This window comes from Amblyomma maculatum, chromosome 1 (genome assembly GCF_055883805.1).
Source record: "Amblyomma maculatum isolate TAMU_Amacu chromosome 1, ASM5588380v1, whole genome shotgun sequence".
Lineage (NCBI taxonomy): Eukaryota > Metazoa > Arthropoda > Arachnida > Ixodida > Ixodidae > Amblyomma > Amblyomma maculatum.
Window position 1 is genome coordinate 399054982 of NC_139344.1, and position 25339 is coordinate 399080320.

Below are 25339 nucleotides of genomic sequence, written 5' to 3' on the forward strand. Positions count from 1 at the left end.
GTCCGGATCTGAGCTAGTTGGTTCATATCAAAGGTGTAACTACAGCCTAACAGAAAAATACGCACAAAGAAGGCAACCGGACACGAGGTTGGTTTCCTGCTGCATCGTGTCGTGCTGCCTTTCTTTGTTTTTGTGTTATGCTGTAGTTCCACCTTTGATGCCCAGCTTATTGGAGTACTCTTAAGACATGTTTGCCCCCCCCCCCCCCCCCCCCCCAAAAAAAAAAAAAAAAAAAGAGTTCGTTTTATCGTCGCAGCAACCACGCTCAATACAGCGCACAGTGGTTCTTAGACCAGCGTGTTCTACTAAATGGAGGACAAAAATAGCAAGCGTTAATGCAACTGTTATTGCCCTCTAGTGTTGTATTGCCACATAGCGGTGATAACGCGGTATCTTATTGCAGTGCAAGTTTTTGTGGTTCAATCAAACCTTTCTCAGAGACTTATTTTACGCAGTTCATATGTATACACTTTCTTCAAGTGCAGATCTGTGTTTAAATTTTGCTATGTCGGAGCACATAATACAATTGGATGATTTAGATTATTATTTACTGCAGAATTGAAGAGTGCAAAAAGTAGAACATCCACAGAGAAGAGAGAATAAAAGGACAGGCGCTAACTAACAACTACTTTATTCTTCATGGCAACAGCGCATATATAGACCTGAGGCCACCCTTGTGCAAGCAGACAAAAATTGGACATCTCATTTGGTCTAATTGATTAACGTCGCGAGCACAGGAACTTCTTTGTACAAAGAGATATAAGTGTCGCTAATACATTTTCACCTTTTTTGCTTGATATGAAAGGCTTCAAGTGCGAACCGCGCGGGTTAATTTTTGCTTCTGCCAAAAACCGACGCCTTATCGAATGGTGGTGCACATTTGCAATGCAAGAAAGAATATCTAACACGAGATGATGTCTTCTTGCACAAGGATAACCTCAGGTCTATATATGCGTTGTTGCCATGAAGAATAAAGTAGTTGTCAGTCAGCGCCTGTCCATGTCTTCTCTGCGTGTTCTCTGTGGATTGTGCACTGTTTGCGCTCCTCAGTTCCGTAGAAATTCATGAATCAACTAGACCCAAGCGCAGTTTTATTGTACAATATTATTTGCTACATGTGCTCGCTACACATAAAATATTTATTTTTTTATGCATTAAGTCCAGATTTTATATCCAGAACTTGTAGGGTCATTTGTTTCCCCATTCCAAAAGAAGGCCCTTTAAACACGCGTTTTAAGCGCAGTCTCGCGTAACCTTCCTGCTTTGGAATCATGATATTTGACAGACTTTACTTCTCAGAGAAAACGAACTTAGCTTTGTGAGTGGGAGCCCCGTGGCTCCTATTTCGAAGCTTTAGTTCTTGGCGCGTTTTGAACAAATCTTACATATTCTTTCTTTTCATACCCCTCGTTTACCCAACACTACAATACCCTGATTAGGTACTCTTGCGCGATGCAATTTAATAAAGCACTTTCAGCAGCCGGATGGCACCACAAAATTTCGGCGCCCTTAGTCATCAACAGCGTTTTTGTGCTAGTGTATCTCTGTTTTACGCCTTCGATTATTTACCTTTCGCGTTTGTTAGAAAGCGCATTGTGATGTCTCCATTGTTGCTTTCCATCCCAACTGCAGCTAATAGTTTGCTAAATCAATCTTTCCACGGTTTTTAGCTTAATATTCCCCTTCCATTGCGTGCAGCTCCCTCTCTGCTTAAACAGCAAAAGAGAAAGTCGGCCTTAGCAATAACCGAGAAAAAATTAGAGGCCCCTTTGGACCACTAAAGTGCGAATAGGTGAATGCCAATATAGGGCGGTGGATATCGTAGCCCTCCACCACGGCACTTCTATATCTGTCTTCTTTCACTCCCACCTTCCTACCTTCATTTACGGCGCTGTACATACTGCTCCTTTTCTATCCTGAGAATCAATTTCAAATGCCGCTGATGCCTCGTTGTTGTTGTTGTCGCTCTAGAAAGAAGGAAACGAAAATGCACGGGCCTGCTACTGGCTCTGTAGCTGAGCCACCTGCTTGATTGAATGATTGATGGAATGTCCTTTATTGATTGGGAAGGCTCATGGCCATGGATGGGGATAAAGGGGAGTAGACAGAATTTTCATTGTTTAGGAGGTCGTCACTCGAATCACATTGCTGTAACCAGGCCACTAAGCGAGCCATACTTGGCAAATATCATCTGTGTGTTAGCATCAGTTTCTAGAAGGGAACGGTAGTTCAGGAGGTAGGGTTTGATTTCGGAGCGTCTAGTAGAAAAAGCAGGGCAATCCCAGAGTAGATGAGATATGCCGCCGCGAGTTAGAGCCGTAAAGTGGGGGCACGTAATCATTTTCTCCGTATACTGACGCCAGCGGGCCATAATACTATAGAGGCTATAATACGTGGCGTGTAAGCCGCATGGGCGATGAGCTTATTCAAAGGCTTCTTGACTTCGGGTGAGATGGGTTTTTCTCGTAAAAGGTGGGTCTGGTGGGGCCACCTGCATGCGATGCTGACTGAGGCTACGAAGACTGGTCCGAGTATAGTGCATAAGGGCAAGAGAAGGGGTGAGTTGCCCGCCCAAGGTAGAATAAGGATGAAGCAAGGGGGGTGGGGAAGTAAATGTGGACATCCCACCTGCCAAGGCAGCCGCGGTGCCGCCGCATTGCCCCCTGATTCATCCGAGTGACCTGGGGTCCAGTGAATAGCGACAGTTCTGGTTGCGAGTTGGTGGCGTTTAAGGAGGCGCTGTATAGCCGTAGCTGTTGCATCTTGTGAACCCGGAGTAGCGATTTCCTTGCAAGCTTCATAGGAATCAGTAAGAATACGTATTGACCCATTCCGGTGCAAGGCACTCCTGACAATTCTCCACAAATCGCGAGGAGTTCAGCGTGAAGAGGGGTACCTTGAGGTAGATGGCAGGCATAAGCGCCTGAAAGGGAAGGGTTGTCATCGCATACCCAGGCCATAGATGCGAATTCGCTTGTAATCGATGCGTCGGTGTATATGTCAGCCGTATGAGGGATTCGCTCTTGTCGGTGATGGGCAGCGAGGAGCTCCCGGGGAATGACGATTTATAGGAAGGGAAAGGCGCGGTAACTGTCTCTCTTGTTTTATGTGGACACCTCAACCGCGCCGTAAAGGGAGGGAGGAAGGTCCGATGCCTCGTCCGGACAGAAGAGAGAAAGTGGAGAAGAAAGAAAAAGAAGAGGGAGAGAAAGGCGCGGCGCAACAGCCGTCGTTCACCACCTAAGCGGTGGCGGGTGCAATGATGGCTTACAACAGATAAATATTCGGTGGCTGGCTAGCCCTCGTCGCAAGCGGCGCTAACCTACCGTCCCAGCCCAGTAGGGCCAGGAAGAGCCACCCTGATGCCTGCTGTACTTGCTAGGCCCCGTAGATCTGTCTGCTTCTGTTTGCTGTGTGGTGCGGCGTTCGAGGAAGAGAAGGAGGAGGAGGAAAAACTTTATTTAGCCCTATATTATTTGGCGGTTTTTGGACGTCTTCAGAGATGTCTGCTTGTTGTATCCACAAGAGTCTTCTCCGTCGACTTCGTCCACTTTTTCACAATGGTCGGTTGCCCTCAGTGCAGGGCTCCGCTGGCTGCTGCCGCCCGTTGGGCTCGCTGTACCAGACCTTGCTGGTCTTCGCAGCGGTCGCTGGACAGCAAAGTCTCACATTGCACCGCACTCAGGTTTCGAATTTTGGGGACCACATCTATGTTTTGACATGCCCATGTGATGTGATATAGTGATGGTTTTTCATCGCACCACGGACATCTGTCAGCGTATATGGTAGGGTGCATTTTGTTTAGTATGTGTAGGTTTCGGTATGAACCCGTCTGTAATTGTCTCCATATGACAGTTTCCTCTCTGGTGAGAGAACTGTGCGGTGGGGGATATCGCATTCTTCTTCCTCTATAGTTTTCTAGTATGGCGGAGTATACCTTGGGTGCTGGCAAAAGTTCCGCGGACCCGTCGGATGCTCGGAAAGTAGTGTATGCTCGAGCTATCCTGTCAGCCTCTTGGTTCCCTGCCACCCCCATGTGCCCCGGTACCCATATAATTTTGTGTCTGGTCTTGTTTTCTTCGTGGTTTTTAATTCTGTCGCTCGCTTCGAGGAGTATACGAAGCGCGTGAAGACCAATCCTACCATTCATGAAATTTTGACAGGCTGTTTGAGAGTCCGTGAGTATCGTTAGCGACCGCCCAGCTCTATAGCCCTCCGCCACCGCTAGAGAAATGGCTACTTCCTCGGCCTCTGCTGCTGTGCAGTGCCGGATAGAGGCGCTGGTCACTTCGCGTAGAGACGAATTGACCACCGTGGCCACTGCAATTTTGTTCTGTCCTCCTCTCGAGGACGCGTCTGCATACACAGTCGTGTCTTGAGGAGCGTATGTTTTTTGAATAAAATCGGCCCTTGCTTCTCTTCTACCTTGGCGGAGGTTAGGGTCCATGTTTCTCGGGATTGGAGCTACCTTGAGGGACTTGCGAAGTTCGTCGGGGATCGTTACCGTCCTCGCTATTTCTCACATCTGCTCACAGTATCCGAGTCTCTGTAAGAGCGCTCTTCCAGTCGTTGTCTGCAACAGCCTGAGTTTTTGCGACTCAAGCTGCGCCTCGCGTAGTTCTTCGAATGTGTTTTGCAACCCAAGCGCCATGAGCTTTTCTGTAGACGTGTTGCGCGGTAATCGGAGCGCCGTCTTATACGCTTTGCGTAGCAGGGCATCCGCTTGTTGTATTTCACTCTTGTTGAGGCACTGGTAGGGCAGGCTGTACATAATTCGGCTCACTACCAGGTTTCTAACTAGTTTTAGTGTGTCCACTTCGCGCATGCCATGCCGCCTGTTGGTGATGCGGGTGATCATGCGTGTCACTTGTAGCGTTGTTGTTTTGAGCATGGTAGAAGTGTGACTACTGCGTTGGTTCGATTGAACCCTCATACCTGATATTCTTATTGTTGTCTTTTCAGGGATGGGCATTCCTTCCAGGTAGATGTTGAGTTTCAGGTTCTCACTGGTTGGGACGGTGCGGTTTTGTTTGCCTCTCCACACTCGAAGCAGTTCCGATTTCTCGGTCGAGCATGCGAGTCCTCTTTCTCCGAGATATTTCTGTACACAGGAGGCCGCTTCCTGTAGTTCTTCTTCCTTCTCCCGGAGGGAACCGGTGTTCGTCCAGACTGTTATGTCGTCTGCATACATGGCGTGCCTGATGCCTTCGATCTTCTCTAGTTTTCGTGCTAGACCTATCATAGCTATATTGAAGAGGATAGGTGAGATGACTGATCCTTGTGGTGTTCCTTTGTTTGGCGCGTGAATTTTGTTCGATCGAAGGTCTCCCATCCCGATGGTGGCACTTCTATCTGACAGGAAGGCTTTGACGTACCCGTGGATTCTGCGTCCGCAGTCCAGGTCGTCTAGGCCTCTAAGGATCGCTTCGTGACTGACGTTATCAAATGCTCCCTTGATGTCAAGGGCCATTATGACATTTTCACCTGTTCGGGGTACGTTGCGGAGCACATCTTCTTGTATTTGAAGCAGCACGTCCTGCGTCGAGAGTTTTGCTCTGAATCCGAACATGGTATGGGGTACATGTTCATTATCTTCGATGCAATTTTGCAGTCCGAGCATCACCACCCGCTCGTAAAGCTTGCCGAGGCACGACGTGAGCGAGATGGGCCTGAGATTTTCAATTTGGAGCTGTTTGCCAGGTTTAGGTATCATAATTACTTCGGCGTGTTTCCAGTCTTCGGGAACCGTCTCCGCCTCCCAGTGCTTGTTTAGAAAGCTTACGAGCTCTTGTATGAGGTCGTCACTCAGGTTTCGGATCAGGACATTGTCGATTCTGTCGGCTCCTGCTGCCGTGTTTCTGGTCGTATTCCTTATGGCCGCATAAACTTCTTCCACAGTTATTGGGCGGTCGAGTCTCTCGTTTTCGGCTCCGCGATAGTTTCCTTGGTATCGTGAGGGGTTGCGATCACCGAAACATTTTTTTCGTGCCTTCTCTAAAAGGTCGGCGTCCGAACCATTGAAGGAGTGGATGAATCTGTGGATGCTTTTATTGTTTTCTGACTTTGTTTTGGTCGGATCGATTAGTGCTCTTAGGAAATTCCAGGTTCTGGCCGTACCTAAGATTCCCTTAAGCGAGTCGCTGAATTGTTCCCGATTTTGTCTCGCGAGTTGCGCTGCGTATTCTTCAGCTTTTGCCGTAACTTTGCTATTTTTAGTTTTAGTTTCCTGTTGTGTTTTTGCTTCCGCCATCTTTTGGTGAGACTGCGTCTGGCTTCCCATAATCGCAGAAGGTGCCCGTCTACTTCGGGCGTTGTTGTTCGTCTTACACTTTTTGTGCATTTGTCTCGCGTTTCTGTCAACATGCCGCTCCAGTCTTCTAGTGATTGAATGCCGCTTTCAGATTTTTTGCAAGCCCCGCGGAACGCGTTCCAGTCCGTGAGTTTTGCTTGTCCGATCCGGCATCTTACCCTTTCCGATGCTATTCGCGTCCGGACGATAAAGTGATCGCTACCTAGGTTTTCCATCATGTTTTCCCACTGTGACTCCTTGCTCTTCCTTACGAACGTGAGGTCCGGGCAAGTGTCCGTGCTCACACTATTACCGATTCTCGTGGGGGTCGCGGGATCTGTGATTAGCTTACAGCCAAAATATTCGGCTACGTCCGCTAATGTTCTTCCCTTGATATCTTGTTTCCGGTATCCCCAACTCGTGTCCATATGAAAGGCGCCGCACGGACGCCTGGATCGGACGCCCGGCGGGGTTAGTTTCGTATATAGATGAATCACCTCGTGACGTCATGACCTGTCGTCACGGTACATCGCGCGCCCCTTGTCGAGCACAACCAGCATTTCATTGAACGCATCAAAGTTCACTGCCGTTTTATAATTCGTTTACAGGAAAGAAAAGACGCAGTATCTCTCACTCGCGGAATCCCGCTATCATCCTTACTATAGACAAGCGAAATCATGAAGAGCGTTTCACGATCCGGAGCGTTGCACCACTTTACCCTTGAGAGCCATTTGGAAGGCTCTGCAGTGGCTCGAGCAGGTCTTCCATCCCTCTCACAGTGATAGTCCGCGGGAGTTTTAAAGCGACGAGGCCAGTCTAACGCTGGCTGATCATGACATTCATTCATGCACATTGCCCTATGTGTCTTTTTTGATATTCTGATCAGTGTTTCCTTTCGTGTTATGTCGTGGGCCAAGCCAGGCAATAAACAAAAAAAAAATTCTGGGTCGTGGCACAGGGGTAAAGCGCTCAGCTGGTGATCCAAATAATGGAGTTTCGATTCCCGATGGAGAATAAGTTTATTATATTATTTTTAATTTACGCTCTCGAAACGCGGACACATTTGCTAACGACGGTATGAGACATTAAAAGCTTTCGCCTTAAAAAAACAGCGCGCGCTTTCCTGGCCGACCTGTGTACCACACCTGTACAAGTTTCCGCGTGTATGGCCTCTTGCTCATACTTTGCTTATGCGGATAATGTGCCAACTAAAGTTTCGCACAACGTTTTAGGGTCCCGGCTCGCTTTTCTTGAGCTTACAGCCTATGACACGGCCGTCAGAAGCTTCTTTTTTTCTTAAACTTTTCCCTATTTGTCGCCAAGCTGATTTCATACCTTTATGTCTGTTTGTGATATGCCTGCCATTCTGAGACTCTGGATGATCTTTATTATTTTGGAATGCCGTTTCGGAGTCACGGTGCCTCTCTTCCCCTCCGTACCTTCCCCCTCTCATTACATTTCTTCCTATTAAGAGGGGCGAAGCATTGCTCTGTAAACCAAACCAGCTCTTTTTTTCTTATAAAATTATTTATTTCCCTACTAGCTGCTCTACTCTCCGCATTATTTTTCTATTCATTCTCTCCTCACCAACTTTCAGTCGTGAATTGATCTTTCCTCCTCGCAACTTCTCGGTGTTATTTTCCAATTGACTATTTTCGTCGCAGCTTATATGACCTTCACGTTATGCGGCGTCATGAAGCCGCGCTCAACCGTCCACTAGCGATTTCATCAGCGGTCCTTTTCTTTGCCTTTATGAGGTCGCGTGCCGGATTATACGATCCGTGTATATGCAGAAGCCCTGTGATTCGAAACGAAAAGAAAAAATGTTGCCATGATCTCCACCAGGTGCCGTTTTGTGCCCCCTATTTGTAGGGTGACTCGATGCCTGCGGCGGCGCGGCGGGCAGACATCGAAGCACACTACCTATTTGCATCCCGCGCTTCGTCCACAGAAAATACGGCTTGTTTGTGACGGGGGGTGGTGGGGGGGTGCAGCTGTTTCGGAAGCCGCGTTGTTTCCGGAAGGGCGGCGAAAGTCTGCTGCGATGCTTCTCGACATTGGGCGGTCTTTAGTGCGGCGAAATGAAGAAACTTCGAGATGGAACTAGTTCAGAAATGGAGAGAACGCTGTTGAAGGGGGAAGTTTTGGCGGTCACAATCACAGTTATTGCCACCGGTGTGGCTATATGCCGGCAGGAAATGAAGGCACCAGTGGTATTGCTATCGGCAACTAACTAATGACGTGCTCCGAGGTAATGCTGTAGGCGCTGGGTCGGGTGCTTTCGTGCACTGTTCTGCATAGGCTTCGTATAGCCTCAGCAGCGCTTCGAAATATACCTTAAAAATTGGATACTTCTCTTGAGTGCTGACAAAACCATATGTGAATCGAGAGGACAATGCACGTTTCGCCAAAAGCTGCAGATTCTGTAGATTACATATTTACTGGGAACAATAGGAAAAAATTAAGTTGACAATTCAAAATACAATATATTTGTATGAACTATTTTGAAAGAGATTTATTCATACCAGCCCTTATCCCCAGATGATCAGTTTGATAGAGATGAGGAACAAATAGCGCTTAGAGGAAATATTTATTCATTAATGCATGGCTACTCATGTGCTCTGTCTCGCCTGTCTAACCGGAAACAACAGGATTCCAAAATGATAACGGGAGAACATAGGCATGAATATGAATCTGACAACAAATTTAGAATGTGTACCTCGAAGGTGCCATTTCATGCCCTAATGAACGAACTTAACTATACAAGCTACTTCCGATTTGACTATAAGTGGGAGGCGGCGTTGTATGGGAGCTGCAGTTTAAGTATAAAGACTTTACCAGTGATCTACCACGAAAATAGTCCACATATACGCAGCATCCCATTTTCTTTTCTTGTGAGCAAACACATGGTGCGTACTAATTAGTTTATTAAGTTGTGTCAATGAATCAGCAGTCCTAAGATAAACTGCAAACACTTTATGCTGTTTTCACGTTAATTTAATTGGTTTGTTTTTCTTTCTTTGGTCAAAAGAAAAAAAACTAATTTATTTATAGGAAGAGAAAGACGCGGTAACTGTCTCATTTGTTTTCTGTGGACACCGCAACCGCGCCGTAAGGGAAGGGAGGAAGGTGGGAGTGAAAGTGGAAAGAGAGAAAGAGGTAGGTAGGTAAAAACATTTGATGCCAATGATATGAATAGTGGGGGCTAAGCCCCCTACATGGCATTTGGGTGCTCCCTCACTGTGAGGAGGGCACCCTTACAAAGCGAAGGATAGTCCTTGGAGCGCTATCCTTCTCATAGCACTGGAGATGATCCGGCGCTGGTCTTGAGCAGAAGTGCTGGTCAATAGAGTTTCCCAGTAAGACTCCGCCACGGTCGGTGATGGGGGATGAGGGAAGGGGGGGCATGTGAGGAGGGTGTGTAGGAAACCTCCTGGTTTGCCGCAAAGTTTGCATGAGGAGGGAAATTAGTCTGGGTATCTGGCATGTAGTAGTATGGGGTATGGAGCAGTGCGAGTTTGTAGTCGTCGCCAGTGTGCGGCCTGCGCTATGGTAAGGGCCGGGGCTGGGGGTGCGTATTCTCTTCGTTTGTCTCGGTAATATGAGAGAATATCGCGGAAGGAGAGCAGACGCTCCTCGGCCTGTTGAAGGGGCTCATCTCCTCCTGCCCGGAATGTGAGACCTCGGGCTAGAGAATGAGCCTCTTCGTTGCCAGGGAGGCCGGCATGTGTTGGCGTCCAGATAAGGGTTACAGGGTGCCGGGGCTGCCAGAAGCGTTGTAAGCGAGCAGCGGTGCGAGATATGTAGCCATTGGCATAGTTGAGAATGGCAGATTTGGAGTCAGAGATAATTATGTTGGCAGATGTAGAGGTCAGAGCAAGCGCGATGGCTGCCTCTTCTGCCTCTATGGCCGAATTGGTGATGATTGAGCTGGAGGTTAGAAGTTTTGCTTGATTGTCGGCTACCGCCAGGGCCATACGGTGGCCTGACGTATATTCCGCTGCGTCCACATAGACCACCGCATGGTCCTCGCTATACTGTTTGCGGAGGGCCCGAGCCCTTGCTATTCTGCGGGTCCCATCTCGCTCAGGGTGAATGTTCTTGGGGAGGGGGGGGGGGGGGGTATATTGGGGTTAGAGCGGAAGATAGAAGAAAGGGGGACGCCCTTAGTAGTGTGTGTAGTTGGGTATAGGTTTAATTTGGATAATAGAGCGCAGCCAGCCTCTGAGTTCGATAGACGGTATAACTGTGCCGTAAAGGTGGCTTCTGTAAGTTCCACAAAGGTGTTGTGGACACCGAGTTTGAGAAGCCGATCGTTGGATGTGCTAGGGGGAAGGCGTAGAGCCATCTTCGTGCAACTCCGCAGGAGCGCGTTTACCCGGTCTCTCTCCTTCTGTCGGAGGGGTAGGTATGGAAGGGCATATACGGTGCGGCTTATGATGTAAGCCTGGGTGAGGCGAAGGGTGTTTCGTTCGCGTAGGCCAGCCCGGCGGTTCGCTATGCGGCGAATCAGTCGGGTGGCCTGTTGAGCGTGTGTTTGGAGAGCCTTTATGACTTCTCCGTGCGCGCCATGGGAGTGGAGCATTAGCCCTAGCACTAGGATTTTGGATACTAGTGGGATGGAATTGGTACCTAGCGTGAGGGAGATGGGAGGATTGACGTTGTCCTGTTGCTTGGGGCAGTAGAGAAAGAAGTCTGATTTTGAAGAGGGGCAGGTCAGGCCACACTCCCGTACGTATGTGTCGATGGTAGTTAGTGCCAATTGTAGGTGCTCTTCTATTTCGGCGTCACTGCCGTGGTTTGTCCAGACAGTGATGTCATCGTGCGTAGAGGCTGAAATGGATGTCGGGGATTTGAGCTAGTTTTTGGGGTAGGTGAAAAAGTGCTATATCGAATAAAATAGGGGAGAGGACGGCACCCTGGGGCGTACCTCGTGCTCCCAGCGTGATGCTTGGGAGGCGGTGGTCGCCGAAGGTAAGTGTGGCTGTGCGGTGGCTGAGGAAATCTCGGATGTAGTTGTACATCCTGGCGCCGACTCCCAGGGTTCTAAGGTTGTGTAGGATAGCTGAGTGCGTAACGTTATCGAATGCCTTAGTGAGGTCCACACCTAGGATAGCTTTGGTGTCGTAGGTTTGGGAGTCGAGAATGTGCTGTTTGAGCTGTAGAAAGACGTCCTGTGTGGAAAGCCCAGGACGAAATCCAAACATACAGGTGGGCATAAGATTGTTGCCTTCTAGGTACTGGCACAGCCTAGTCTGGAGTACATGCTCCATGAGCTTTCCAACAGAAGAAGTGATGGAGATGGGTCTGAGGTTAGAGGTGAGCAGAGGTTTCCCATGTTTGGATATGAAGACGATTTTGGCCTCTTTCCATTGCGGTGGGAGGGTGCCCATTTGCCAGCACTCGTTAAAGTATTCAGTAAGGGCGGCAACAGATTGAGCGTCGAGATTCCGAAGTGCCTTGTTATGAACCCCGTCTGGACCGGGGGCTGAGGATGTGTTAAGTTTCTGGAGTTCATCCTGAACCTCTGCTTCTGTAATGTGTTGGTCGAGGAGGTCGTTAGGGGGGCCTGCATAATCGAGGTGCATTACAGGAGGGTATGTAGAGAAGTACTGATGTCTAAGTTTTTGGAGAAGTTCCAGTGGAGGTGTATCGGAAGAATGCATGAGTTTGGTGAGGTTATGTCTTTGGGTAGTCTTTGACTGCGTGGAGTCTATTAAGTGTCGAAAGAGGTTCCAGGTCCGAGGTAGACTCATGTTGCCATCTAGCTTGTTGCATAGTGAATCCTAGTTTTTGTCGTGAAAGAGTCGCTGCATCCGCCTCTATCTCTTTGTTTAAACGGGCGAGGCGGCGTCTAAGTGTTCGGTTCCAACGCCGCTTTTGCCAGCGTCGTTCTAAGCCTGATTTAGCTTCCCATAAATGTAGGAGGTGGGAGTCAACTGTGTCGCTTGGGAAGTCCTCTTGTAGGGGAAGAGTTACGGATCGGACATCACTTTGTAGTTGTTTGGACCATTCAGTGATGTCCGTGATGGGGGCGAAGGCGCGGGCTGCTATACGTGATCGGAAAGAGTCCCACTTCGTGAAAGGGAGCCTCTGGGAGGCCTGCGGGGTAGTTGAATGTGTAAGAGAATTTCGATGATGCAATGGTCGCTACCTAGATTCTCTTGTGTGTTGCACCATGTGGCATGGGGGAGGCGATGTGCGAACGTAAGGTCTGGTGTAGTGTCTCTGCAGACACTGGTTTCCGTGCGCGTAGGAAAGGTAAGGTCGGTGAGCAGAGAGAGACCGGTTTGTTGCGCGGCTAACCCCACCCGCCGTCCTTTTGGTGTGTCGTGCGGGTAACCCCAGGAACTATGCGGGGCGTTAGTCTCCTACGACGAGTAAGGGACACTTGTTTGCTATGCGATTCGCAAGTGTAAAGAGGCGTTCGAAGATGCTTTTGAGGCACTTAGGGTGGCTATATACATTCAGAACGAAGAGGCTGTTCGCTCGAGCGTGTTGTGGAACAAGCTCAATTAAAAGGTGATCAATATCTTGAATTGCTAGGGGATGGGAGATGGTGGTAATTGAGCTACTAACTAGAAACGCTACGCGAGGGGGTGTGGATGATGTGGGCAGAATAGGAGTATAGCCGGGGAGGGTGAGCGGGTTGGAGGTTTCTTGCAGGGCAAGGATGTCAGGTCCCGTAGCGCAGGACAGCAATTGGTGGACCACATGACGCTTCTGGCCAAAGCCCCGGCAGTTCCACTACCAGAGTGTAAGGTTACGGTTCGGAGATGCCATCATGAGAGTCGATATGGAGAGAAGCCATAACGGGTGGGTGGGAATCACGAGCTACGGCAGGGATAGGATTGTCTTGTCCTTCCGGTGCTTTGGGCTTCTTTCGTCTATTTGGGGTGGGGTCCCGCTTTGGGAGGCACGTTGCGTAAGAATTGAGCCGGGATTTAAGATCGTTATAGCAGTCAGAGAATCCTTGCGTTAGCACGTCGAATCGGTGATTAAGAGTAGCATTGTCTTGTGTTATGTGGATTACAGCGTCTTTGAGGGTTGCACATTCCTGGTTGATGTGAGTGATAGCGTCCTGCAATTTTGCCTCAAAGCATTTAGCAAGGGACTCAAGCAGGGTTGGTATGTCGTCTAGTGAGATGGGGGTGGAGGGAGGGGGCGTCGTCCACAGAGTTGAATTCGTAGGGGGTTCTGTATCAGCCTCCATTGCTAGCAAATCAGGAGAAGTAGGGCGGGAGTGGCTCGGCAGGGTGTGGGCGGTGGGTGGGTTTGGGGGTGGTGGAGGTTGGGATGCGGTAGGAGCGGGGCAGGGGGAATGGGAGAGCCAGTGGCAAGAGCACTTATCTGGGCTTCCAGTTTGGCGATGTGCTGACGAAGGGCAATGGCTTCTGCTCGGGCTGCTGAAGCTTCTGCTTTGGCTGCCGCTGCCTCCTCCTGGGATTTCTCCAAGACATGTTGTAGATTGAGAGTCGCTGTTGCGGGTGTCGTGTGCTGGTGAGAAGAGTTGGGGGTGTCCCAGGCTTGTTTCAGCGGCACTGTCCAGGCTTGCTTATGTTGGCTGGGCTGGGCGCGTCCGGACGACAGCTGGGGAAAATTGTCCCTGGATGCGACCGATTCTTGCTGCTGAGTTTGTAGGTGGCTTGGCTGTTTCCGTGGCTGGTGAAGGTTTCGCCCCTTGCACGATCCTGTACCGGTAAGGTGAGGGCCCTCGCACAAAATGCACTTGGGCGTACAAGGAGGGTCTTGTTGTGAATGTCGTGTTCCACAGCGGGGGCAAACGTTGGTCTTGGGGCTTGGCCATACGTCATGACGGTGACCCGGCTGTCTGCAATTGGTACAGGCGTCCGGACTGCCGCGGTATGGGGTGCAGCGGTGGATGGCTCCCATGTATTTGATGGAATGTGGGACTGCGTTTGCGTCGAAGGTGATTAAAATGGAGTGCGTCTTTAACATGCGTCGGGCTGCTAGTATGGTATACTCCGGATTTCTTCTGACGAGGTCTTCGTAAAGTTGCGTTGGGGTCTCGTCATCATAGGCATTTGTGATGACTCCTCTGGTAGAGCCCGGTGGAGGTGCCACGTAAGCCGTGCACGGGTAGGTTTGGTTGCCAATGGTGAGGGAGGTCAGCGTCTTGAGTGTCTCGGCCGTTGGGAGGTTTGTTGTTGCCATGGTGAAAGTGTTGTTGGTCGGGTGGATGCGCAGGCAGAAGTCTTCCGGTAGAGTAATTTGGAGCTGGCTCTGCATTGCCTTCCAGTGTCGAGGTGTTGGGACGTCTCGGAGTCGTAGTTCACCTCGCGGGCGAACGACCACTCGGATAGCGTTGGGTGGGAGTGGTGGCAGCTGCTTGCTGCGCTGCACTGTGAGACGAGCCTCCTTGGTCGCAGGTGGTAGACGGGCCGGCACCTTGCCGCTCCTGGTTGCGGCTACGGCGTCGCGCGCCGTGTTCCTGGCGTTCGGGTTAACTGCCTTGGAGGTAGCGTTCTCGGAGTGGCGAGGTGGTTTCGGCGAACTGGCTGGTCGGGAGGCGTAGGCTTTATACAGGACTGGTGTCCAATCATCTGACAGTAGCTCTTGTGCGGTAACGGTGTGGCCTTCCACCGTTACTTCCATGACAGCGGATGGTATCGCCGGCGGTGCCGGCGGAAGAGCGGAGGCGGAATTGGGCTTAGCTGGGCGGCTGAGCGCCTCAGTCCGATAAATGTTCTTAACACAGTAAAAGTCGGATTTCGCCCGGAATGGGCGGAGCTGTAGTGGAGGGCTACGGAGTAATTTCGACCACCTGGGGATCTTTAACGTGCGCTTACATCGCACAGCACACGGACGCCTCTCCGTTTCGCCTCCATCGAATCGCAGCCGCCGAGGTCGGGTTCGAACCCGGGTACTCCGGCACAGTAGTCGGGCGTCTTACCACTGCACCACCCCGGCGGGGCGTTTGGTCAAAAGAAAATCGAAATGGGGGTAAGGAAATGGAGGAGGAGGGGGCAGTGGGGTTTGAACGCACTAGACTGACTTCTACAGCAGCTCAGTACATGAGGATCTGAAGTCCTTTTTGTGTGTTTTTCATGCTAAGCAATATTTCTTGATTAGGGTAGGCTTTATTTTTCACGATGGACGATGAATGGTTTGAATTTCCGGCTAAGGCTGTGCACTTCTTGGCTCTCATTGTCTTTGGCGCTTATATAAGGTTTTAGGGAGGTAGGTTGTTTCGATTCTAGAAATACTTGCTCCAATTCTACTCACACCGCTCTATCTTATTCAGTGTTAGCAAGGAAGATTTCATTTCTGCAAATTTTAAAACCCATCAGCGAAGCAAAGCAAACGTCGGAGAGGCAGGTCAGAGTAATGTGCTGGCCGCTAATTAGTCAAGGTAGGGGGCAAATGAACAGTTCTCCTAGAGCGGCCAGCTTGAATGAAACCTCGATGTTAAGGCGAAAGCTTTTAATGCATCATACTGTCGTTAGCAAGCGTGTTTGCGTTTTGAGTGCATGCCTTATATGGGCTAATGCCAATCAGCATTAAATTGATACTTAATGAATAGCAATCGGATGATATCGGAACATCATTTAAGACATTTTCAAGACAGGTTCATGATAATTTAAGGGGCAATAATAAAATAGTTAAGCAGGTGCTTATAGGAATCCATGCACTTGGAGGATATCACTTGCCATCAGTATCACTAACCATCACTCACTAGTCAAGGGGTGTTTAACTAATACTAACCACAGCACAAAGTGCTAGTCATGAATACCTATCACTAACCAAGCAGTAATGGTTAGACGGTTCGTAACGTCCATAGTTGTTGTTGTTATGAACTTTATTTTTCCACCGATGTAGGAGGCCCCCTACTGCCCGCCCCCGGCACGCAGGCCTATGGGACGGAGGCCGGGGCCTCCGCGACTAAAGACAGGCGAAGTGACAGTGTTTCTTCGCGGCTTCAGCCGCCAGGCGGACAGCTTGCTGCTGGTTGGCGGGGGACTCGCTCCGCAGAAGCAGTTCCCAGGCTTCTCTACTGTTTATGTTTTTATAGCCGTCACATGGTGACGTCATCTGCAATAATGCCATGACCGAATGTGACGTCATTCAGATGTCACATCCGGTCATGTCTAATAACCGGAAGTGATAATAACGTCACATGCGGTCATGACATAATCACTGGTGGTGCCGTCACCAGCAGATTCACGCATTACGAAGCTGACCCCGCCGGGCGTTCGATCCAGGCGTCCTTGCGCGGATTTCATTTGGCTCTTCCTCGAACGCCGCACCACAGAGCATATATAGAAACAGACGCAGTACAGCAGGCATCACGGCGTTTAAAATTGGTTGACAGCAAAAAAAAGGCGCACTATCTGTCTCAATTCTATTCAATCACAAACGGTATCGCAGTCAATGCCTAAGCAGTACAGTGAGGAAGGCTTTCACCTTGATGCACTTTAGTGAGCCAAATTGCCTCCTGAATTTTTGTGCTACGTTCTGCGTATCAGAGTGTTTAGTTTCTTTTTATCTTTGGCCTCTGACACGTGGGCTTTTTGACCGTGAGCCAGAGGAAGTCAGCATTCCAGTTGACGCAAGAGCAGCTGTAAGTCTGTGATGTCTTCATTCTAATGGCAAAATCCGGCACGTGGGGAAATCCGGGAGTGGCTATTAGGGAAAATTGGCAGGAATCATCTTCTGTGGGCCCCAGAATAGGAAGCGATAATGACCAGCGTGATTACACCTTCCAGCGTCATTGCCAAAAGAAAAATAGAGCACCCACTGGAAAATCCAGCTTGTGAAGTCACGGAAAGCATTGGTTGTTAATCGCATCTGTGCTTGAGAATTTGTGCATTCTTGGTAGAAATCATGAACTATGCGTCTACTTCAAGAGATAGCTGCGTACTCAGCGCCGCAAAGTTTCCACCCTAATTTCGGTCCGGGTGCTTTTAAAAAAGCTTTGCAGTACTATTAAGCTCATGGTCTTCTGATGGGACTGCAAATGCGTGAGGTTGCATGGTGGCTCGTACGCCATAACATACACAGGTTGCAAACTGGGAGCCTTTATTTGTGGTGAGTGGGCGCGAACACAAATGATAAGGCTAACGTCGCAAGGACAATATATCGTCTTCTTGAGGCACTGCTTTTCTTTACCTCAAATGATGCGACTGCTCTGCTGAGCAAGCTTCTTTGGCGTTGGGAAACACCACCAAAACCTGAAACCGATTAGCCACTTTCAATTTATGGAAGACTTAGTAGGTGTGTGGCACAACTAGGGCCTCTTTCTATCATTCGCAGTAATCACTGCATTCATGCACGGGCTAGCATTCATTTTCTGTAGAACCGTTTCAGCTGCGGCCACCACGATCGACCGGGTGAAGCCTGCTGAAAACAGCCTCTCTAAATTCTTGCTTGCATCTATCTCATGGGCATATGATCTTCGAAGCGCAGATTCCAGGCAAAGAGTAGCATTACCCCTTTCTACATTTCTGAATTACAACTGTGTGCAAGTTTTGATAGTCAATTATGGAGATTGTTTTCAGCAGGCTTTAATGTATCGGTCGTATGGCTGCGGCTGAAATGCGTCTAAAGGAAATGAAGGCCAGCGCACGCGCGAATGCTGGGATTACTGAAGACGATAGGCAGAGGCCGAAAATTGTGCCATACATGCACAAGGGCTCCCACACCTTGAAGGAAATCGGCTTATTGTTCTGGAGGTTTTTTCAGCACCAAAATTCTTGTTCAGATGAGCAGTCGCTTCCCCTGTGATAACAGAAAGCAGTCCTGCAAGAAGTATGAAAAGCTGTTAAACGATTGTGCCAGCAACGTCGCTATGATATCTCCCTCTTGTGCGGCAACTCGCATACATGGGCAGTACGGGACGATGTATTAATGACTAAATCAATGACAACGCAAAATATCTTGCCGATATTGAACGCATGCATCTTGCTGGCCATTGTAAAGCTTCAACTGATTGTACACAGCGGTTTTCTTGCGTGACAGTCTTAGGCACAGTAAGGTGAAAAACGTTTCTTGCCCTCTACGAAAGCGAACTAAGAAGTCTTTCTCGCCTCATTCTTTAAACCCTGCATAGTGATTTCTAACATTCGTGTATGGTGGCACCAGTACAGATCTGCGAGCATATATACACTTCACTCTATACATTCTATAAACCAGTTGTGAATTAGCACCCGCGTTTCGCCCTGTAAGTCTTTTTCGTTTGTCTTGTAAGTGTTTTGCACTAAATGATATTACAAAGGGCATAGTCTGCATTGTTTTTCTAGAGAGCCTACCTTTAGCCAAGAGGCATCCATTGAAATCTGAAATAACAAGTGCGGCATTTTGTGCACCGCGTTTTTCAGTAAAAGCAGAGTGTGTCACGAAAAAGCATCAAGTGAGCGATGTGAGGCATAGGCGGTGTGAATTGTGATATGCCCCGGCAACCTTATGGCGTTATGAAATGCTACTCAAAAGTATTTTGGCAAGAAATATATAGGATCACTCTTCATACCTGTTTTAATCGCAGCTCTTCGCCTCCGCATGATGAATAATAACATTGAAGGTTTAGAACAAATTAAATGTTTGGGGAAACTTGTTTGTCGTTGCAAATTACATTGCTTGTTAAAACTGACATGTGTAAAACCTGCCAGGGCAAGGTTTTTTGCCTTTAAATCAAGAGTACAGGAAACTGAACGCGAGGGCGATTGTGACTTTCAGGTAAGCCCGTACAAACACCAGGTTTTGCACACAGTTCACAAAAGTGCTTCGAAGTGTGGTGTTGGAGTGTTCTCTGTGCTGAGAGGGCAACCTATTTAAACGGACGTGTACGTGAGGGGCTTTACCACTCTGCTGTGAAAATCGTTGCTGCGCGGCCGTAGTCCCCCTAATAGGTGCTAGCTGTAGAGAAGTGTACGTCAGTCAGCCTGGCTGTTGTATTATTGATTGTTTGAGATATCATTAACATCTCTTTAAAACGAGAGAAAATGCTTTACCGAAACCCGCAACCGTGTAAAAAATCCGACACTTACAATGAGCTGCGCAAAACAGAAATTCCAGGCCGGGGGACCGCACAAAAATCAGAGGGAACGAAGCGTCTTATAATCATTGTTCAGGTAAAAACATAAAACGACGGCGAACCAGCGAGCGCCTTGGAAATAAGTGCAGTCCATAACCACAAAAATGGACTTATTTACAGCATGCTTTAGGAGATTAGAAGATTACAACTGGTGGTCCAAGCACTTTGCTTGCAGTCTATTGTTACTTAGTGCTTTTTTTCTGCCTTTGACGAATCTTTTACGCTGCACCTCATGCTTGGTGTGAAATAAAAATTGTGCTTTTTCACCGAAAATGCTCACCACAATTGCAGTTGCATGTAGTGGCCCTTCTTCCCAGTACCATACTTCATTGGGAGCTTCAGTTTCGTGATTTCCCAGAAGGCTGTACCAGGGGGTAAGTAATAAGCTTCGAGAATAAGATGCTGTGAAATAATATTGGATGGCATGCATATATCTTCGACGTCAGATCACCACGAGGCATGCTGTGGCGTTCTCACTCTACCATCGCGTTCAGCACATTCAGTATGGAGATTTGTTGCATTTGCGGACGATCTCACGATGAGAAATTCTGGAAATGTGAAACACCATTGATTACTAGGGCAAAAGCACTCATCACCTCATCACCGCTGACAAAGACTCATTCGCTAGGCTGTTTCTTGATGTCATAAAAACACGGCCTTGTAGAGGTAATTCAAACTTTTCAGCATAGTGGCTGAAATGCTTGGGTTTCCGATGGGCCTGTCATATTCGGCAGTCAACCATAAGAGTTACGAAACCTTTGAATGAACATTGACGGACCATGACCTCTTATAGCAGTTTCACATGAAAAAAAAAAAAAAAAAAACTTAGAAGCGGATTATAACCGGTTTGGTTCAAACCCGGGTGCTCGTGTTCAATATTTGAATACCTTATCCACTGAGCGACCGCGGTTTTTTTATATTGCTCTCTAAATTTACACAAGAAACCTCGTTCGTATTTGGCTAAAGTAACATAACTAATGTTATTGCATTGTCTTTAATGCTTAAATGTGCTGAAGCTGGTCAGGCTCTCGACCCACAATTTTGACAGCATCACAATACCATAGAATGGCTTCCTTAAAGTCAGTAAATGCTCTTTCTCGTTGTAATCAGGATGGAGTATTCGCCATTTCAAGGAGCGGCTCCCAGATGGCACCGGGATTATGATTAAACTTGTCGCCTCCGAGATGAATCGCGTCTTTACGCCGCCGCCGATCGTGAACGTCACCCTTAAACCTAAGCCATTTCACGCGACTGGTCTCAAATTAGGCTAGACGTGCTGTAAAAGTGCAGTTTCCTGTGCTTTCGAGCTATAACTTTAGATAACCCCTACCAGCCGTTTTGAGAAAACCCCTGACAGCCCAATAACGTTTCTTTCATTGCAACACTAGTCCCTTCGTTTGTCCTTTACGGCATTGTCACTACCCAGCACATCCACGAGATGTCACGTGGTCGGGTATAACGAACGTATCGGCATGACCGTTAGGTACTTCGTTATTAATGGGCTCAACTGTATTGACATTTGCGTTTTTTCCCAAGCAGAGTTGAAACGGTGGCGTGCAGTTCACTTCATGATAGGGGCATTCCTGAAAACATTTTAAGCATCCTGGCGACCAGAAACCAAAACAACATTAATCGCCTTCTGTACAGTACAGACTGGATCTTTTCGCGAGCGCTAGTACTTACCCCCGATTCTGTTCTATCTATATTAATTTTTACGTCTGAGTGTGGTATTTATCCTATGATGGTGGCCGAAGTGTTCGGCCTCTTGAAACTGTTCGTAGAAGGAAGTATGGCTCACCATAGTTTCACTAGCTCAATGTCTCTTTTCGGCCAACGGAGCAGAAGAAAAACAAAGCTACTCTAAATTCAGAACAGCACCGGGACTGAAAGGAAACCTTGAGTTCAGCTGCTCTTTTAACTGGTTACAAATAGAACGTTCCATGTGGTCACCTTGTCCTGCACGCAATAAATGAATGCTTTCGGCCAGGCATCCTGCACGCCAAGTGTTTATCAGTATCGACGAGGAGGATGTACTGGGAAACAAAGGCAATGCGAACATAAAAGAGAAAAAAATTTACCGATGATTACGTTACTTCCTCATGCAAACTTTGAGCGAACCTCATCGGCAGTTTTAGCTTTTCGTTAGATTGAGGTAAAGAACTCGAGTAACACATATAGTAACACATTTAACCACTGTTTTGCAACGGATGCAGGCCGCAGGCATCACCATTAACCTACGCAAAGTGCAGTTGGTTTCACGCAAAATCAACCTGCTTGGTTTCATTGTTGAACAGGGCACAGTCCGGCCTAACGAGGAGAAACTGCAGGCCATATTGCAGCTACCATCACCAACAAACGTCAAGAGCCTGCAGCGATTCTTGGGCATGGTCGGTTTCTACCGCCACTTTATTCCAAACTGTGCGGGCCTGGCGAGACCCCTTCATTAACTTCTCCGGAAAGGTGCCCGTTGGTCCTGGAAAGACACGGAGCAGGAATCGTTTCGGGCGCTGTCAACAGCTATCGCCGATACTGCTCGTCTGCGGCTCCCGAACCTAAACCGGCCCTTTACAGTGCAGACTGATGCGAGTGAGTAAGGAACAGGTGCTGTTTTGCTTCAGGATCACGAAGGGAAGCTTTGCCCTTGGCATTTGCAAGTCGCACTCTCTCATAGCCGGAACGAAACTACACGGTAACAGAGAAAGAGTGCTTGGCAATTGTATTTGCGCTAAAAAAAATTTGACATGTATTTGGATGGGGCTGAGTTTACAATTCAGACCGATCATCAGGCACTGTCTTGGTTGTCAAAGCTGCAAAACCCAGCCGGCCGTCTAGCCCGCTGGGCGCTCGCTCTTCAGAAATATAATTACAGGGTGGAGTACAAGAAGGGCAAATTCAACAAGGCAGCCGACGCCCTGTCCCGAGCTCCGTTACCTGCAGATGGCGAGCAAGCACCGCAAGTCCTGGTGATCGCAGAAGCCGCTGATGCCTGGGGAACGCTGGTTTCCCGTCAACAGCTGCTCTAAGCTCAGCTAAGCGATCCTCAGTGCATCCAAATACGAAAGGGCCTCGACAGCGCCAACCCTGCAGGAAGCACAGCGCCTGCCGGCAGCTATGACTGCTACCTGGAAGCAGAGGATGGACAATTCTCCTGAGATATATACCCGCTGCCGACACAGATGGTGGTGAGTCCCCATTTTGTGTTGTCGTGCCACAGAACCTCCGCAAGCTCTTTTTAGAGTATTTTCACGACTCACGCCTTGCAGGCCACAGCGATGGCAGGAAAACATATGAAAATTTGGGTCGCATTGTGACTTGGCCCCGTATGAGAAAGGATGTCGTGGCATACGTCCGTACTTGTCTTACATGCCAGACAACGAAGGCACGGGGAGGTAAACCACCGGGATTTTTGCAACCTGTGGAGAGCCGTTACCCGTGGGAGATTGTTGCCTGCGACGTAATGGGCCCTAATCCTAGACCCGTGAAAAGAAATCGCTACTTGCTAGTGGTCACTGATCATTTTTCTAAATGGGTTGAATTATACCCGCTGCGTAAACTGGACTCAAAAATAGTCTGGGATAAACTCCTAGACGCATTCACTCGGTTCGGCTTCCCGGCGCAACTAATCACTGATAATGCGACTTATTTCACGGGCAGGATATTTGCTGACGCCTGCAAAGCTCTTGGCGTGCAGCACAAAAAGACTACGCCCTACCATCCTCAGGCCAACATCACAGAGCGGGTCAACAGAAACCTGAAAAACATGCTCGTGGCTTTCACGGAACGTCACAAAGACTGGGATTTGCGAGCGCAGGAGATGGCTTTCGCCACAAGAACCACAGTAAACCGGTCGACAGGTTTTACGCCGGCAGCTATTCTTCTTGGCCGTGAGCTTCGACTTCCCATTGAACATGCCCTTACCCATGACTCTGATTTACAGGCTCCCAGTTATTCCAGTTTCCCCCAGGATCTCTCCAGTCGTCTCGTTGGAACTCTAGAGGCCAGGGAGAACTTGGACCTCGCCCGCCTGGAGCACTGCGGCCAGTACAATAAGGGCAGGCGTCCTTTGCAGTTCGACGTTGGGGATAAAGTACTCCGCCGCTCGCACATGCTAAGTGATGCCACAAAAGGATTTGCCGCCTATCTCGCTCCTCGACAGACTGGTCCTTTTGTAGTATTAAAGCGTCTTTCGCGGCTCGCTTACATGCTTCGTCATGTGCAGGGTGGCCGGGAGACCGGACCAGTCAACGTCGCCGACCTGAGAAAGTACTACGAGCGGCCAGAAAGCACGGACCGGCACTCGGGTCTACCAGATGTGAACCACCTGGACCATCGTCTGATGAATGCCAATAATCCAGCGGATTCCTTCAAGCGGGCAGCTCGTCAGAACCAGCAGTTTTTGTACTCCTCCCAGTGCCCTTCTTTGTTTCGTTCTTTGACATCTCGGGAGGTGGCCCGTCTCGAAAGGGGGGGGGGGGGGGCGAGTGTGGGGCTTCGCAGCCCCTTTAGGTGTTTTAAACCGCGCGCGCGTCTTTCTATTTGTATTGTTTTGCACGGGCAGCGCGAGTGCGCATGAGCAAGCAGATAATCTTGGGGGGCGTGATGTTAGCGGCGACAGACGAGGGTAGATAAGCGCGTCAGAAGCGAGGCGCGTGGCTTTTTTGCCCCGGCGGAAAAGCCGGCGCGGGGCAACCGGCGAGCGTCGTGGGCCAGCAGGATGTGCACGGACGACTGAAAGAAGATCGCCGACGCGAAGGTGGAAGCAGTGCCTGCAGGAACAGCCTAGGCGTATTTCTATGAGTAGCTGTGCCGCGAGGAGCAATCTTTCTTGTGTCGCCGTTAGCGCTTTAGCCCCATTGGTCGTTTTATTCGCTCCGCAGTGTTTTGTTTCGCCGCGGTAAGGCTCTGACATTCTTCCCGCTTTCCGTTGGTGTTCTATTGTCGCGTGCATGAACAGCCTGTTCTCAGCGCAGCAGCGCCTTATGTTTCTCTGTTTTGCTTTTTTTTTGTCTATCCGGAATAAACCGGTGTTTTTAAGAGGCTGGATTTGTCACTCGTCGGGCGAGACCATGGCTCGCGGACCCGTCTTTTGAAGGCGAGGCCTTCAGTACATACAAAGAAAACTTGCATTTACGCGAAAACAAAGTGTACAGAAATGCTCCACATAATAACATACAAAGTAGTTCCTCTTCCGTGAGTGATAGATACTGGGCATTTCCTTTCCTGTAAATCTCTTAACTGGTTCTAATTAAGTTTCGATAGAGACGAAATGAAGAAGCGTCCGTGTGCTTTGTGATATCAGTAAAGAATTCGAGCAAAACTTGTATGTACAATTACAGACAACTATTATTTTTCACACATATTCCATACCAACTTGTTCGTTTTTCGTGACTGACAGATACTGTGCCTTTCCTTTCATGTAAACCATTTAACTGGTCTAATTAACGTTTTACGGAGCGAAACGATGATGCACCCTTGTGCTGTACGATGTCACTACACGTTAAAGTAGCAGGCCTGTGCATTTCTTCGTAGCCTCAGCCAGCATCGCATGCAGGTGGCCAAACCAGACCCATCTTTTACGAGAAAAAAAACCACCTCACCCGAGGTCAAGAAGTCTTTTTCAACAAGCCATTGCCCATGCGGCATACACGCCACGTATTATGGCCCGCTGGCGTAAGTATACAGAGAAAATGATTACGTGCCCCACTGTACGACTCTAACTCGCGGCGGCATATCTCATCTACTCTGGGATTGCCCTGCTTTTTCTATTGGACGCTCCGAGATCAAACCCTACCGCCTGAACTACCGTTCCCTTCTAGAAACTGATGCTAACACACAGACGATATTTGCCAAGTATGGCTCGCTTAGTGGCCTGATTAGAGCAATGTGATTTGAGTGACGACCTAAACAATGAAGATTCTGTCTACTCCCCTTTATCCCCATCCATGGCCATGAGCCTTCCCATTCAATAAAGGACATTCAATCAATCAATATTTTCTTCC

At 48.8% G+C, this 25339-nt stretch overlaps 1 pseudogene; it reads right to left on the reverse strand.

Moving 5' to 3' along the window:
• Positions 1-13052: 13052 nt before the first annotated feature.
• LOC146208678 (uncharacterized) lies at positions 13053-14905 on the reverse strand (annotated as a pseudogene).
• Between the last annotated feature and the right edge of the window lie 10434 nt (positions 14906-25339).